Source organism: Haematobia irritans, chromosome 1, assembly GCF_050003625.1.
Source record: "Haematobia irritans isolate KBUSLIRL chromosome 1, ASM5000362v1, whole genome shotgun sequence".
Taxonomy (NCBI): Eukaryota; Metazoa; Arthropoda; class Insecta; order Diptera; family Muscidae; genus Haematobia; species Haematobia irritans.
This window is the reverse complement of record NC_134397.1, coordinates 239,599,205-239,614,201: the sequence shown is the minus strand read 5'-3', so window position 1 is coordinate 239,614,201 and position 14,997 is coordinate 239,599,205.

The window sequence follows — 14,997 nt, the reverse complement described above, 5'->3', positions numbered from 1 at the left end:
CGAAAATTCCAACCAAATCCTGAAAAAATTGAAATTTTTATATGAAAAACTTGTTTTGCTCATATCTCCTAAACTATGCGTCCTACAGCGAAAAGGAGCTTAATTCATGACCACCCCCAAAAAATCGAAAATTCCATCCAAATCCTGAAAAAATTTAAAATTCCAACCAAATCCTGAAAAAATTGAAATTTTTATATGAAAAACTTGTTTTGCTCATATCTCCTAAACTATGTGTCCTAGAGCGAAAAGGAGCTTAATTCATGACCACCACCAAAAAATCGAAAATTCCATCCAAATCCTGAAAAAAATTAAATTTTTCTATGAAAAACTTGTTTTGCTCATATCTCCTAAACTATGCGTCCTAGAGCGAAAAGGAGCTTAATTCATGAATACCCCCAAAAAATCGAAAATTCCATCCAAATCCTGAAAAAATTGAAATTTTAATATGAAAAACTTGTTTTGCTCATATCTCCTAAACTATGCGTCCTACAGCGAAAAGGAGCTTAATTCATGACCACCCCCAAAAAATCGAAAATTCCATCCAAATCCTGAAAAAAATTAAATTTTTATATGAAAAACTTGTTTTGCTCATATCTCCTAAACTATGCGTCCTACAGCGAAAAGGAGCTTAATTCATGACCACCCCCAAAAAATCGGAAATTCCATCCAAATCCTGAAAAAATTGAAATTTTAATATGAAAAACTTGTTTTGCTCATATCTACTAAACTATGCGTCCTAGAGCGAAAAGCAGCTTAATTCATGACCACCACCAAAAAATCGAAAATTCCATCCAAATCCTGAAAAAAATTAAATTTTTATATGAAAAACTTGTTTTGCTCATATCTCCTAAACTATGCGTCCTACAGCGAAAAGGAGCTTAATTCATGACCACCCCCAAAAAATCGGAAATTCCATCCAAATCCTGAAAAAATTGAAATTTTTATATGAAAAACTTGTTTTGCTCATATCTCCTAAACTATGCGTCCTAGAGCGAAAAGGAGCTTAATTCATGACCACCACCAAAAAATCGAAAATTCCATCCAAATCCTGAAAAAAATTAAATTTTTATATGAAAAACTTGTTTTGCTCATATCTCCTAAACTATGCGTCCTAGAGCGAAAAGGAGCTTAATTCATGACCACCCCCAAAAAATCGAAAATTCCATCCAAATCCTGAAAAAATTGAAATTTTTATATGAAAAACTTGTTTTGCTCATATCTCCTAAACTATGCGTCCTAGAGCGAAAAGGAGCTTAATTCATGACCACCCCCAAAAAATCGGAAATTCCATCCAAATCCTGAAAAAATTGAAATTTTTATATGAAAAACTTGTTTTGCTCATATCTCCTAAACTATGCGTCCTAGAGCGAAAAGGAGCTTAATACATGACCACCACCAAAAAATCGAAAATTCCATCCAAATCCTGAAAAAAATTAAATTTTTATATGAAAAACTTGTTTTGCTCATATCTCCTAAACTATGCGTCCTAGAGCGAAAAGGAGCTTAATTCATGACCACCCCCAAAAAATCGAAAATTCCATCCAAATCCTGAAACAATTGAAATTTTAATATGAAAAACTTGTTTTGCTCATATCTCCTAAACTATTCGTCCTACAGCGAAAAGGAGCTTAATTCATGACCACCCCCAAAAAATCGGAAATTCCATCCAAATCCTGAAAAAATTGAAATTTTTATATGAAAAACTTGTTTTGCTCATATCTCCTAAACTATGCGTCCTAGAGCGAAAAGGAGCTTAATTCATGACCACCACCAAAAAATCGAAAATTCCATCCAAATCCTGAAAAAAATGAAATTTTTATATGAAAAACTTGTTTTGCTCATATCTCCTAAACTATGCGTCCTAGAGCGAAAAGGAGCTTAATTCATGACCACCCCCAAAAAATCGAAAATTCCATCCAAATCCTGAAAAAATTGAAATTTTTATATGAAAAACTTGTTTTGCTCATATCTCCTAAACTATGCGTCCTAGAGCGAAAAGGAGCTTAATTCATGACCACCACCAAAAAATCGAAAATTCCATCCAAATCCTGAAAAAAATTAAATTTTTATATGAAAAATTTGTTTTGCTCATATCTCCTAAACTATGCGTCCTACAGCGAAAAGGAGCTTAATTCATGACCACCCCAAAAAAATCGAAAATTCCATCCAAATCCTGAAAAAATTGAAATTTTTATATGAAAAACTTGTTTTGCTCATATCTCCTAAACTATGCGTCCTAGAGCGAAAAGGAGCTTAATTCATGACCACCCCCAAAAAATCGAAAATTCCATCCAAATCCTGAAAAAATTGAAATTTTAATATGAAAAACTTGTTTTGCTCATATCTCCTAAACTATGCGTCCTACAGCGAAAAGGAGGTTAATTCATGACCGCCCCCAAAAAATCGAAAATTCCATCCAAATCCTGAAAAAATTGAAATTTTTATATGAAAAACTTGTTTTGCTCATATCTCCTAAACTATGCGTCCTACAGCGAAAAGGAGCTTAATTCATGACCACCCCAAAAAATCGAAAATACCATCCAAATCCTGAAAAAATTGAAATTTTTATATGAAAAACTTGTTTTGCCCATATCTCCTAAACTATGCGTCCTAGAGCGAAAAGGAGCTTAATTCATGACCACCCCCAAAAAATCGAAAATTCCATCCAAATCCTGAAAAAATTGAAATTTTTATATGAAAAACTTATTTTGCCCATATCTCCTAAACTATGCGTCCTAGAGCGAAAAGGAGCTTAATTCATGACCACCCCCAAAAAATCGAAAATTCCAACCAAATCCTGAAAAAATTGAAATTTTTATATGAAAAACTTGTTTTGCTCATATCTCCTAAACTATGCGTCCTAGAGCGAAAAGGAGCTTAATTCATGACCACCCCCAAAAAATCGAAAATTCCATCCAAATCCTGAAAAAATTGAAAATTCCAAACAAATCCTGAAAAAATTGAAATTTTTATATGAAAAACTTGTTTTGCTCATATCTCCTAAACTATGCGTCCTAGAGCGAAAAGGAGCTTAATTCATGACCACCCCCAAAAAATCGAAAATTCCATCCAAATCCTGAAAAAATTGAAATTTTTATATGAAAAACTTGTTTTGCTCATATCTCCTAAACTATGCGTTCTAGAGCGAAAAGGAGCTTAATTCATGACCACCACCAAAAAATCGAAAATTCCATCCAAATCCTGAAAAAATTGAAATTTTAATATGAAAAACTTGTTTTGCTCATATCTACTAAACTATGCGTCCTACAGCGAAAAGGAGCTTAATTCATGACCACCACCAAAAAATCGAAAATTCCATCCAAATCCTGAAAAAAATTAAATTTTTATATGAAAAACTTGTTTTGCTCATATCTCCTAAACTATGCGTCCTACAGCGAAAAGGAGCTTAATTCATGACCACCCCCAAAAAATCGGAAATTCCATCCAAATCCTGAAAAAATTGAAATTTTTATATGAAAAACTTGTTTTGCTCATATCTCCTAAACTATGCGTCCTAGAGCGAAAAGGAGCTTAATTCATGACCACCACCAAAAAATCGAAAATTCCATCCAAATCCTGAAAAAAATTAAATTTTTATATGAAAAACTTGTTTTGCTCATATCTCCTAAACTATGCGTCCTAGAGCGAAAAGGAGCTTAATTCATGACCACCCCCAAAAAATTGGAAATTCCATCCAAATCCTGAAAAAATTTAAATTTTTATATGAAAAACTTGTTTTGCTCATATCTCCTAAACTATGCGTCCTAGAGCGAAAAGGAGCTTAATTCATGACCACCCCCAAAAAATCGAAAATTCCATCCAAATCCTGAAAAAATTGAAATTTTTATATGAAAAACTTGTTTTGCTCATATCTCCTAAACTATGCGTCCTACAGCGAAAAGGAGCTTAATTCATGACCACCCCCAAAAAATCGGAAATTCCATCCAAATCCTGCAAAAATTGAAATTTTTATATGAAAAACTTGTTTTGCTCATATCTCCTAAACTATGCGTCCTAGAGCGAAAAGGAGCTTAATTCATGACCACCCCCAAAAAATCGGAAATTCCATCCAAATCCTGCAAAAATTGAAATTTTTATATGAAAAACTTGTTTTGCTCATATCTCCTAAACTATGCGTCCTAGAGCGAAAAGGAGCTTAATTCATGACCACCACCAAAAAATCGAAAATTCCATCCAAATCCTGAAAAAAATTAAATTTTTATATGAAAAACTTGTTTTGCTCATATCTCCTAAACTATGCGTCCTACAGCGAAAAGGAGCTTAATTCATGACCACCCCAAAAAAATCGAAAATTCCATCCAAATCCTGAAAAAATTTAAATTTTTATATGAAAAACTTGTTTTGCCCATATCTCCTAAACTATGCGTCCTAGAGCGAAAAGGAGCTTAATTCATGACCACCCCCAAAAAATCGAAAATTCCATCCAAATCCTGAAAAAATTGAAATTTTAATATGAAAAACTTGTTTTGCTCATATCTCCTAAACTATGCGTCCTACAGCGAAAAGGAGGTTAATTCATGACCGCCCCCAAAAAATCGAAAATTCCATCCAAATCCTGAAAAAATTGAAATTTTTATATGAAAAACTTGTTTTGCTCATATCTCCTAAACTATGCGTCCTACAGCGAAAAGGAGCTTAATTCATGACCACCTTTAAATTAAATTTTTATATGAAAAACTTGTTTTGCTCATATCTCCTAAACTATGCGTCCTAGAGCGAAAAGGAGCTTAATTCATGACCACCCCCAAATCGAAAATTCCATCCAAATCCTGAAAAAATTGAAATTTTTATATGAAAAACTTGTTTTGCTCATATCTCCTAAACTATGCGTCCTACAGCGAAAAGGAGCTTAATTCATGACCACCCCCAAAAAATCGGAAATTCCATCCAAATCCTGAAAAAATTGAAATTTTTATATGAAAAACTTGTTTTGCTCATATCTCCTAAACTATGCGCCCTAGAGCGAAAAGGAGCTTAATTCATGACCACCACCAAAAAATCGGAAATTCCATCCAAATCCTGAAAAAATTGAAATTTTTATATGAAAAACTTGTTTTGCTCATATCTCTTAAACTATGCGTCCTAGAGCGAAAAGGAGCTTAATTCATGACCACCACCAAAAAATCGAAAATTCCATCCAAATCCTGAAAAAAATTAAATTTTTATATGAAAAACTTGTTTTGCTCATATCTCCTAAACTATGCGTCCTAGAGCGAAAAGGAGCTTAATTCATGACCACCCCCAAAAAATCGAAAATTCCATCCAAATCCTGAAAAAAATTAAATTTTTATATGAAAAACTTGTTTTGCTCATATCTCCTAAACTATGCGTCCTAGAGCGAAAAGGAGCTTAATTCATGACCACCACCAAAAAATCGAAAATTCCATCCAAATCCTGAAAAAATTGAAATTTTTATATGAAAAACTTGTTTTGCTCATATCTCCTAAACTATGCGTCCTACAGCGAAAAGGAGCTTAATTCATGACCACCACCAAAAAATCGAAAATTCCATCCAAATCCTGAAAAACATTAAATTTTTATATGAAAAACTTGTTTTGCTCATATCTCCTAAACTATGCGTCCTAGAGCGAAAAGGAGCTTAATTCATGACCACCACCAAAAAATCGAAAATTCCATCCAAATCCTGAAAAACATTAAATTTTTATATGAAAAACTTGTTTTGCTCATATCTCCTAAACTATGCGTCCTAGAGCGAAAAGGAGCTTAATTCATGACCACCCCCAAAAATCGAAAATTCCATCCAAATCCTGAAAAAATTGAAATTTTTATATGAAAAACTTGTTTTGCTCATATCTCCTAAACTATGCGTCCTACAGCGAAAAGGAGCTTAATTCATGACCACCCCAAAAAAATCGAAAATTCCATCCAAATCCTGAAAAAATTGAAATTTTTATATGAAAAACTTGTTTTGTCCATATCTCCTAAACTATGCGTCCTAGAGCGAAAAGGAGATTAATTCATGACCACCCCCAAAAAATCGAAAATTCCATCCAAATCCTGAAAAAAATTAAATTTTAATATGAAAAACTTGTTTTGCTCATATCTCCTAAACTATGCGTCCTACAGCGAAAAGGAGGTTAATTCATGACCGCCCCCAAAAAATCGAAAATTCCATCCAAATCCTGAAAAAATTGAAATTTTTATATGAAAAACTTGTTTTGCTCATATCTCCTAAACTATGCGTCCTACAGCGAAAAGGAGCTTAATTCATGACCACCCCAAAAAAATCGAAAATACCATCCAAATCCTGAAAAAATTGAAATTTTTATATGAAAAACTTGTTTTGCCCATATCTCCTAAACTATGCGTCCTAGAGCGAAAAGGAGCTTAATTCATGACCACCCCCAAAAAATCGAAAATTCCATCCAAATCCTGAAAAAATTGAAATTTTTATATGAAAAACTTATTTTGCCCATATCTCCTAAACTATGCGTCCTAGAGCGAAAAGGAGCTTAATTCATGACCACCCCCAAAAAATCGAAAATTCCAACCAAATCCTGAAAAAATTGAAATTTTTATATGAAAAACTTGTTTTGCTCATATCTCCTAAACTATGCGTCCTAGAGCGAAAAGGAGCTTAATTCATGACCACCCCCAAAAAATCGAAAATTCCATCCAAATCCTGAAAAAATTGAAAATTCCAACCAAATCCTGAAAAAATTGAAATTTTTATATGAAAAACTTGTTTTGCTCATATCTCCTAAACTATGCGTCCTAGAGCGAAAAGGAGCTTAATTCATGACCACCCCCAAAAAATCGAAAATTCCATCCAAATCCTGAAAAAAATTAAATTTTTATATGAAAAACTTGTTTTGCTCATATCTCCTAAACTATGCGTCCTAGAGCGAAAAGGAGCTTAATTCACGACCACCCCCAAAAAATCGAAAATTCCATCCAAATCCTGAAAAAATTGAAATTTTAATATGAAAAACTTGTTTTGCTCATATCTCCTAAACTATGCGTCCTAGAGCGAAAAGGAGCTTAATTCATGACCACCCCCAAAAAATCGAAAATTCCATCCAAATCCTGAAAAAAATTAAATTTTTATATGAAAAACTTGTTTTGCTCATATCTCCTAAACTATGCGTCCTACAGCGAAAAGGAGCTTAATTCATGACCACCCCCAAAAAATCGAAAATTCCATCCAAATCCTGAAAAAATTGAAATTTTTATATGAAAAACTTGTTTTGCTCATATCTCCTAAACTATGCGTCCTAGAGCGAAAAGGAGCTTAATTCATGACCACCACCAAAAAATCGAAAATTCCATCCAAATCCTGAAAAAATTGAAATTTTAATATGAAAAACTTGTTTTGCTCATATCTACTAAACTATGCGTCCTAGAGCGAAAAGGAGCTTAATTCATGACCACCACCAAAAAATCGACAATTCCATCCAAATCCTGAAAAAATTGAAATTTTTATATGAAAAACTTGTTTTGCTCATATCTCCTAAACTATGCGTCCTACAGCGAAAAGGAGCTTAATTCATGACCACCTTTAAATTAAATTTTTATATGAAAAACTTGTTTTGCTCATATCTCCTAAACTATGCGTCCTAGAGCGAAAAGGAGCTTAATTCATGACCACCCCCAAATCGAAAATTCCATCCAAATCCTGAAAAAATTGAAATTTTTATATGAAAAACTTGTTTTGCTCATATCTCCTAAACTATGCGTCCTACAGCGAAAAGGAGCTTAATTCATGACCACCCCCAAAAAATCGGAAATTCCATCCAAATCCTGAAAAAATTGAAATTTTTATATGAAAAACTTGTTTTGCTCATATCTCCTAAACTATGCGTCCTAGAGCGAAAAGGAGCTTAATTCATGACCACCACCAAAAAATCGGAAATTCCATCCAAATCCTGAAAAAATTGAAATTTTTATATGAAAAACTTGTTTTGCTCATATCTCTTAAACTATGCGTCCTAGAGCGAAAAGGAGCTTAATTCATGACCACCACCAAAAAATCGAAAATTCCATCCAAATCCTGAAAAAAATTAAATTTTTATATGAAAAACTTGTTTTGCTCATATCTCCTAAACTATGCGTCCTAGAGCGAAAAGGAGCTTAATTCATGACCACCCCCAAAAAATCGAAAATTCCATCCAAATCCTGAAAAAAATTAAATTTTTATATGAAAAACTTGTTTTGCTCATATCTCCTAAACTATGCGTCCTAGAGCGAAAAGGAGCTTAATTCATGACCACCACCAAAAAATCGAAAATTCCATCCAAATCCTGAAAAAATTGAAATTTTTATATGAAAAACTTGTTTTGCTCATATCTCCTAAACTATGCGTCCTACAGCGAAAAGGAGCTTAATTCATGACCACCACCAAAAAATCGAAAATTCCATCCAAATCCTGAAAAACATTAAATTTTTATATGAAAAACTTGTTTTGCTCATATCTCCTAAACTATGCGTCCTAGAGCGAAAAGGAGCTTAATTCATGACCACCACCAAAAAATCGAAAATTCCATCCAAATCCTGAAAAACATTAAATTTTTATATGAAAAACTTGTTTTGCTCATATCTCCTAAACTATGCGTCCTAGAGCGAAAAGGAGCTTAATTCATGACCACCCCCAAAAATCGAAAATTCCATCCAAATCCTGAAAAAATTGAAATTTTTATATGAAAAACTTGGTTTGCTCATATCTCCTAAACTATGCGTCCTACAGCGAAAAGGAGCTTAATTCATGACCACCCCAAAAAAATCGAAAATTCCATCCAAATCCTGAAAAAATTGAAATTTTTATATGAAAAACTTGTTTTGTCCATATCTCCTAAACTATGCGTCCTAGAGCGAAAAGGAGATTAATTCATGACCACCCCCAAAAAATCGAAAATTCCATCCAAATCCTGAAAAAAATTAAATTTTAATATGAAAAACTTGTTTTGCTCATATCTCCTAAACTATGCGTCCTACAGCGAAAAGGAGGTTAATTCATGACCGCCCCCAAAAAATCGAAAATTCCATCCAAATCCTGAAAAAATTGAAATTTTTATATGAAAAACTTGTTTTGCTCATATCTCCTAAACTATGCGTCCTACAGCGAAAAGGAGCTTAATTCATGACCACCCCAAAAAAATCGAAAATACCATCCAAATCCTGAAAAAATTGAAATTTTTATATGAAAAACTTGTTTTGCCCATATCTCCTAAACTATGCGTCCTAGAGCGAAAAGGAGCTTAATTCATGACCACCCCCAAAAAATCGAAAATTCCATCCAAATCCTGAAAAAATTGAAATTTTTATATGAAAAACTTATTTTGCCCATATCTCCTAAACTATGCGTCCTAGAGCGAAAAGGAGCTTAATTCATGACCACCCCCAAAAAATCGAAAATTCCAACCAAATCCTGAAAAAATTGAAATTTTTATATGAAAAACTTGTTTTGCTCATATCTCCTAAACTATGCGTCCTAGAGCGAAAAGGAGCTTAATTCATGACCACCCCCAAAAAATCGAAAATTCCATCCAAATCCTGAAAAAATTGAAAATTCCAACCAAATCCTGAAAAAATTGAAATTTTTATATGAAAAACTTGTTTTGCTCATATCTCCTAAACTATGCGTCCTAGAGCGAAAAGGAGCTTAATTCATGACCACCCCCAAAAAATCGAAAATTCCATCCAAATCCTGAAAAAAATTAAATTTTTATATGAAAAACTTGTTTTGCTCATATCTCCTAAACTATGCGTCCTAGAGCGAAAAGGAGCTTAATTCACGACCACCCCCAAAAAATCGAAAATTCCATCCAAATCCTGAAAAAATTGAAATTTTAATATGAAAAACATGTTTTGCTCATATCTCCTAAACTATGCGTCCTAGAGCGAAAAGGAGCTTAATTCATGACCACCCCCAAAAAATCGAAAATTCCATCCAAATCCTGAAAAAAATTAAATTTTTATATGAAAAACTTGTTTTGCTCATATCTCCTAAACTATGCGTCCTACAGCGAAAAGGAGCTTAATTCATGACCACCCCCAAAAAATCGAAAATTCCATCCAAATCCTGAAAAAATTGAAATTTTTATATGAAAAACTTGTTTTGCTCATATCTCCTAAACTATGCGTCCTAGAGCGAAAAGGAGCTTAATTCATGACCACCACCAAAAAATCGAAAATTCCATCCAAATCCTGAAAAAATTGAAATTTTAATATGAAAAACTTGTTTTGCTCATATCTACTAAACTATGCGTCCTAGAGCGAAAAGGAGCTTAATTCATGACCACCACCAAAAAATCGAAAATTCCATCCAAATCCTGAAAAAATTGAAATTTTTATATGAAAAACTTGTTTTGCTCATATCTCCTAAACTATGCGTCCTACAGCGAAAAGGAGCTTAATTCATGACCACCCCCAAAAAATCGGAAATTCCATCCAAATCCTGAAAAAATTGAAATTTTTATATGAAAAACTTGTTTTGCTCATATCTCCTAAACTATGCGTCCTAGAGCGAAAAGGAGCTTAATTCATGACCACCACCAAAAAATCGAAAATTCCATCCAAATCCTGAAAAAAATTAAATTTTTATATGAAAAACTTGTTTTGCTCATATCTCCTAAACTATGCGTCCTACAGCGAAAAGGAGCTTAATTCATGACCACCCCCAAAAAATCGGAAATTCCATCCAAATCCTGAAAAAATTGAAATTTTTATATGAAAAACTTGTTTTGCTCATATCTCCTAAACTATGCGTCCTAGAGCGAAAAGGAGCTTAATTCATGACCACCACCAAAAAATCGAAAATTCCATCCAAATCCTGAAAAAAATTAAATTTTTATATGAAAAACTTGTTTTGCTCATATCTCCTAAACTATGCGTCCTAGAGCGAAAAGGAGCTTAATTCATGACCACCCCCAAAAAATCGAAAATTCCATCCAAATCCTGAAAAAATTGAAATTTTTATATGAAAAACTTGTTTTGCTCATATCTCCTAAACTATGCGTCCTACAGCGAAAAGGAGCTTAATTCATGACCACCCCCAAAAAATCGAAAATTCCAACCAAATCCTGAAAAAATTGAAATTTTTATATGAAAAACTTGTTTTGCTCATATCTCCTAAACTATGCGTCCTACAGCGAAAAGGAGCTTAATTCATGACCACCACCAAAAAATCGAAAATTCCATCCAAATCCTGAAAAAAATTAAATTTTTATATGAAAAACTTGTGTTGCTCATATCTCCTAAACTATGCGTCCTACAGCGAAAAGGAGCTTAATTCATGACCACCCCAAAAAAATCGAAAATTCCATCCAAATCCTGAAAAAATTGAAATTTTTATATGAAAAACTTATTTTGCCCATATCTCCTAAACTATGCGTCCTAGAGCGAAAAGGAGCTTAATTCATGACCGCCCCCAAAAAATCGAAAATTCCATCCAAATCCTGAAAAAATTGAAATTTTTATATGAAAAACTTGTTTTGCTCATATCTCCTAAACTATGCTCCCTACAGCGAAAAGGAGCTTAATTCATGACCACCCCAAAAAAATCGAAAATACCATCCAAATCCTGAAAAAATTGAAATTTTTATATGAAAAACTTGTTTTGCCCATATCTCCTAAACTATGCGTCCTAGAGCGAAAAGGAGCTTAATTCATGACCACCCCCAAAAAATCGAAAATTCCATCCAAATCCTGAAAAAATTGAAATTTTTATATGAAAAACTTATTTTGCCCATATCTCCTAAACTATGCGTCCTAGAGCGAAAAGGAGCTTAATTCATGACCACCACCAAAAAATCGAAAATTCCATCCAAATCCTGAAAAAATTGAAAATTCCAACCAAATCCTGAAAAAATTGAAATTTTTATATGAAAAACTTGTTTTGCTTATATCTCCTAAACTATGCGTCCTAGAGCGAAAAGGAGCTTAATTCATGACCACCACCAAAAAATCGAAAATTCCATCCAAATCCTGAAAAAAATTACATTTTTATATGAAAAACTTGTTTTGCTCACATCTCCTAAACTATGCGTCCTAGAGCGAAAAGGAGCTTAATTCATGACCACCCCCAAAAAATCGAAAATTCCATCCAAATCCTGAAAAAATTGAAATTTTAATATGACAAACTTGTTTTGCTCATATCTCCTAAACTATGCGTCCTAGAGCGAAAAGGAGCTTAATTCATGACCACCACCAAAAAATCGAAAATTCCATCCAAATCCTGAAAAAATTGAAATTTTAATATGAAAAACTTGTTTTGCTCATATCTACTAAACTATGCGTCCTAGAGCGAAAAGGAGCTTAATTCATGACCACCACCAAAAAATCGAAAATTCCATCCAAATATTGAAAAAAATTAAATTTTTATATGAAAAACTTGTTTTGCTCATATCTCCTAAACTATGCGTCCTACAGCGAAAAGGAGCTTAATTCATGACCACCCCCAAAAAATCGGAAATTCCATCCAAATCCTGAAAAAATTGAAATTTTTATATGAAAAACTTGTTTTGCTCATATCTCCTAAACTATGCGTCCTAGAGCGAAAAGGAGCTTAATTCATGACCACCACCAAAAAATCGAAAATTCCATCCAAATCCTGAAAAAAATTAAATTTTTATATGAAAAACTTGTTTTGCTCATATCTCCTAAACTATGCGTCCTACAGCGAAAAGGAGCTTAATTCATGACCACCCCCAAAAAATCGGAAATTCCATCCAAATCCTGAAAAAATTGAAATTTTTATATGAAAAACTTGTTTTGCTCATATCTCCTAAACTATGCGTCCTAGAGCGAAAAGGAGCTTAATTCATGACCACCACCAAAAAATCGAAAATTCCATCCAAATCCTGAAAAAAATTAAATTTTTATATGAAAAACTTGTTTTGCTCATATCTCCTAAACTATGCGTCCTACAGCGAAAAGGAGCTTAATTCATGACCACCCCCAAAAAATCGAAAATTCCATCCAAATCCTGAAAAAATTGAAATTTTTATATGAAAAACTTGTTTTGCTCATATCTCCTAAACTATGCGTCCTACAGCGAAAAGGAGCTTAATTCATGACCACCCCCAAAAAATCGGAAATTCCATCCAAATCCTGAAAAAATTGAAATTTTTATATGAAAAACTTGTTTTGCTCATATCTCCTAAACTGTGCGTCCTAGAGCGAAAAGGAGCTTAATTCATGACCACCACCAAAAAATCGAAAATTCCATCCAAATCCTGAAAAAAATTAAATTTTTATATGAAAAACTTGTTTTGCTCATATCTCCTAAACTATGCGTCCTAGAGCGAAAAGGAACTTAATTCATGACCACCCCCAAAAAATCGAAAATTCCATCCAAATCCTGAAAAAATTGAAATTTTTATATGAAAAACTTGTTTTGCTCATATCTCCTAAACTATGCGTCCTAGAGCGAAAAGGAGCTTAATTCATGACCACCCCCAAAAAATCGAAAATTCCATCCAAATCCTGAAAAAATTTAAATTTTAATATGAAAAACTTGTTTTGCTCATATCTCCTAAACTATGCGTCCGACAGCGAAAAGGAGGTTAATTGCGTTGTAGTATTACTATATTAATCATATATGGCCCTACTGGGCTCGATTAAATAAATAAAAACAAATGAAATGAAATAATTCATGACCGCCCCCAAAAAATCGAAAATTCCATCCAAATCCTGAAAAAATTGAAATTTTTATATGAAAAACTTGTTTTGCTCATATCTCCTAAACTATGCGTCCTACAGCGAAAAGGAGCTTAATTCATGACCACCCCAAAAAAAATCGAAAATACCATCCAAATCCTGAAAAAATTGAAAAACTTGTTTTATTTTATATGAAAAACTTGTTTTGCCCATATCTCCTAAACTATGCGTCCTAGAGCGAAAAGGAGCTTAATTCATGACCACCCCCAAAAAATCGAAAATTCCATCCAAATCCTGAAAAAATTGAAATTTTTATATGAAAAACTTATTTTGCCCATATCTCCTAAACTATGCGTCCTAGAGCGAAAAGGAGCTTAATTCATGACCACCCCCAAAAAATCAAAAATTCCAACCAAATCCTGAAAAAATTGAAATTTTTATATGAAAAACTTGTTTTGCTCATATCTCCTAAACTATGCGTCCTAGAGCGAAAAGGAGCTTAATTCATGACCACCCCCAAAAAATCGAAAATTCCATCCAAATCCTGAAAAAATTGAAAATTCCAACCAAATCCTGAAAAAATTGAAATTTTTATATGAAAAACTTGTTTTGCTCATATCTCCTAAACTATGCGTCCTAGAGCGAAAAGGAGCTTAATTCATGACCACCACCAAAAAATCGAAAATTCCATCCAAATCCTGAAAAAAATTAAATTTTTATATGAAAAACTTGTTTTACTCATATCTCCTAAACTATGCGTCCTAGAGCGAAAAGGAGCTTAATTCATGACCACCCCCAAAAAATCGAAAATTCCATCCAAATCCTGAAAAAATTGAAATTTTAATATGAAAAACTTGTTTTGCTCATATCTCCTAAACTATGCGTCCTAGAGCGAAAAGGAGCTTAATTCATGACCACCCCCAAAAAATCGAAAATTCCATCCAAATCCTGAAAAAAATTAAATTTTTTTATGAAAAACTTGTTTTGCTCATATCTCCTAAACTATGCGTCCTACAGCGAAAAGGAGCTTAATTCATGACCACCCCCAAAAAATCGAAAATTCCATCCAAATCCTGAAAAAATTGAAATTTTTATTTGAAAAACTTGTTTTGCTCATATCTCCTAAACTATGCGTCCTAGAGCGAAAAGGAGCTTAATTCATGACCACCACCAAAAAATCGAAAATTCCATCCAAATCCTGAAAAAATTGAAATTTTAATATGAAAAACTTGTTTTGCTCATATCTACTAAACTATGCGTCCTAGAGCGAAAAGGAGCTTAATTCATGACCACCACCAAAAAATCGAAAATTCCATCCAAATCCTGAAAAAAAATTAAATTTTTATATGAAAAACTTGT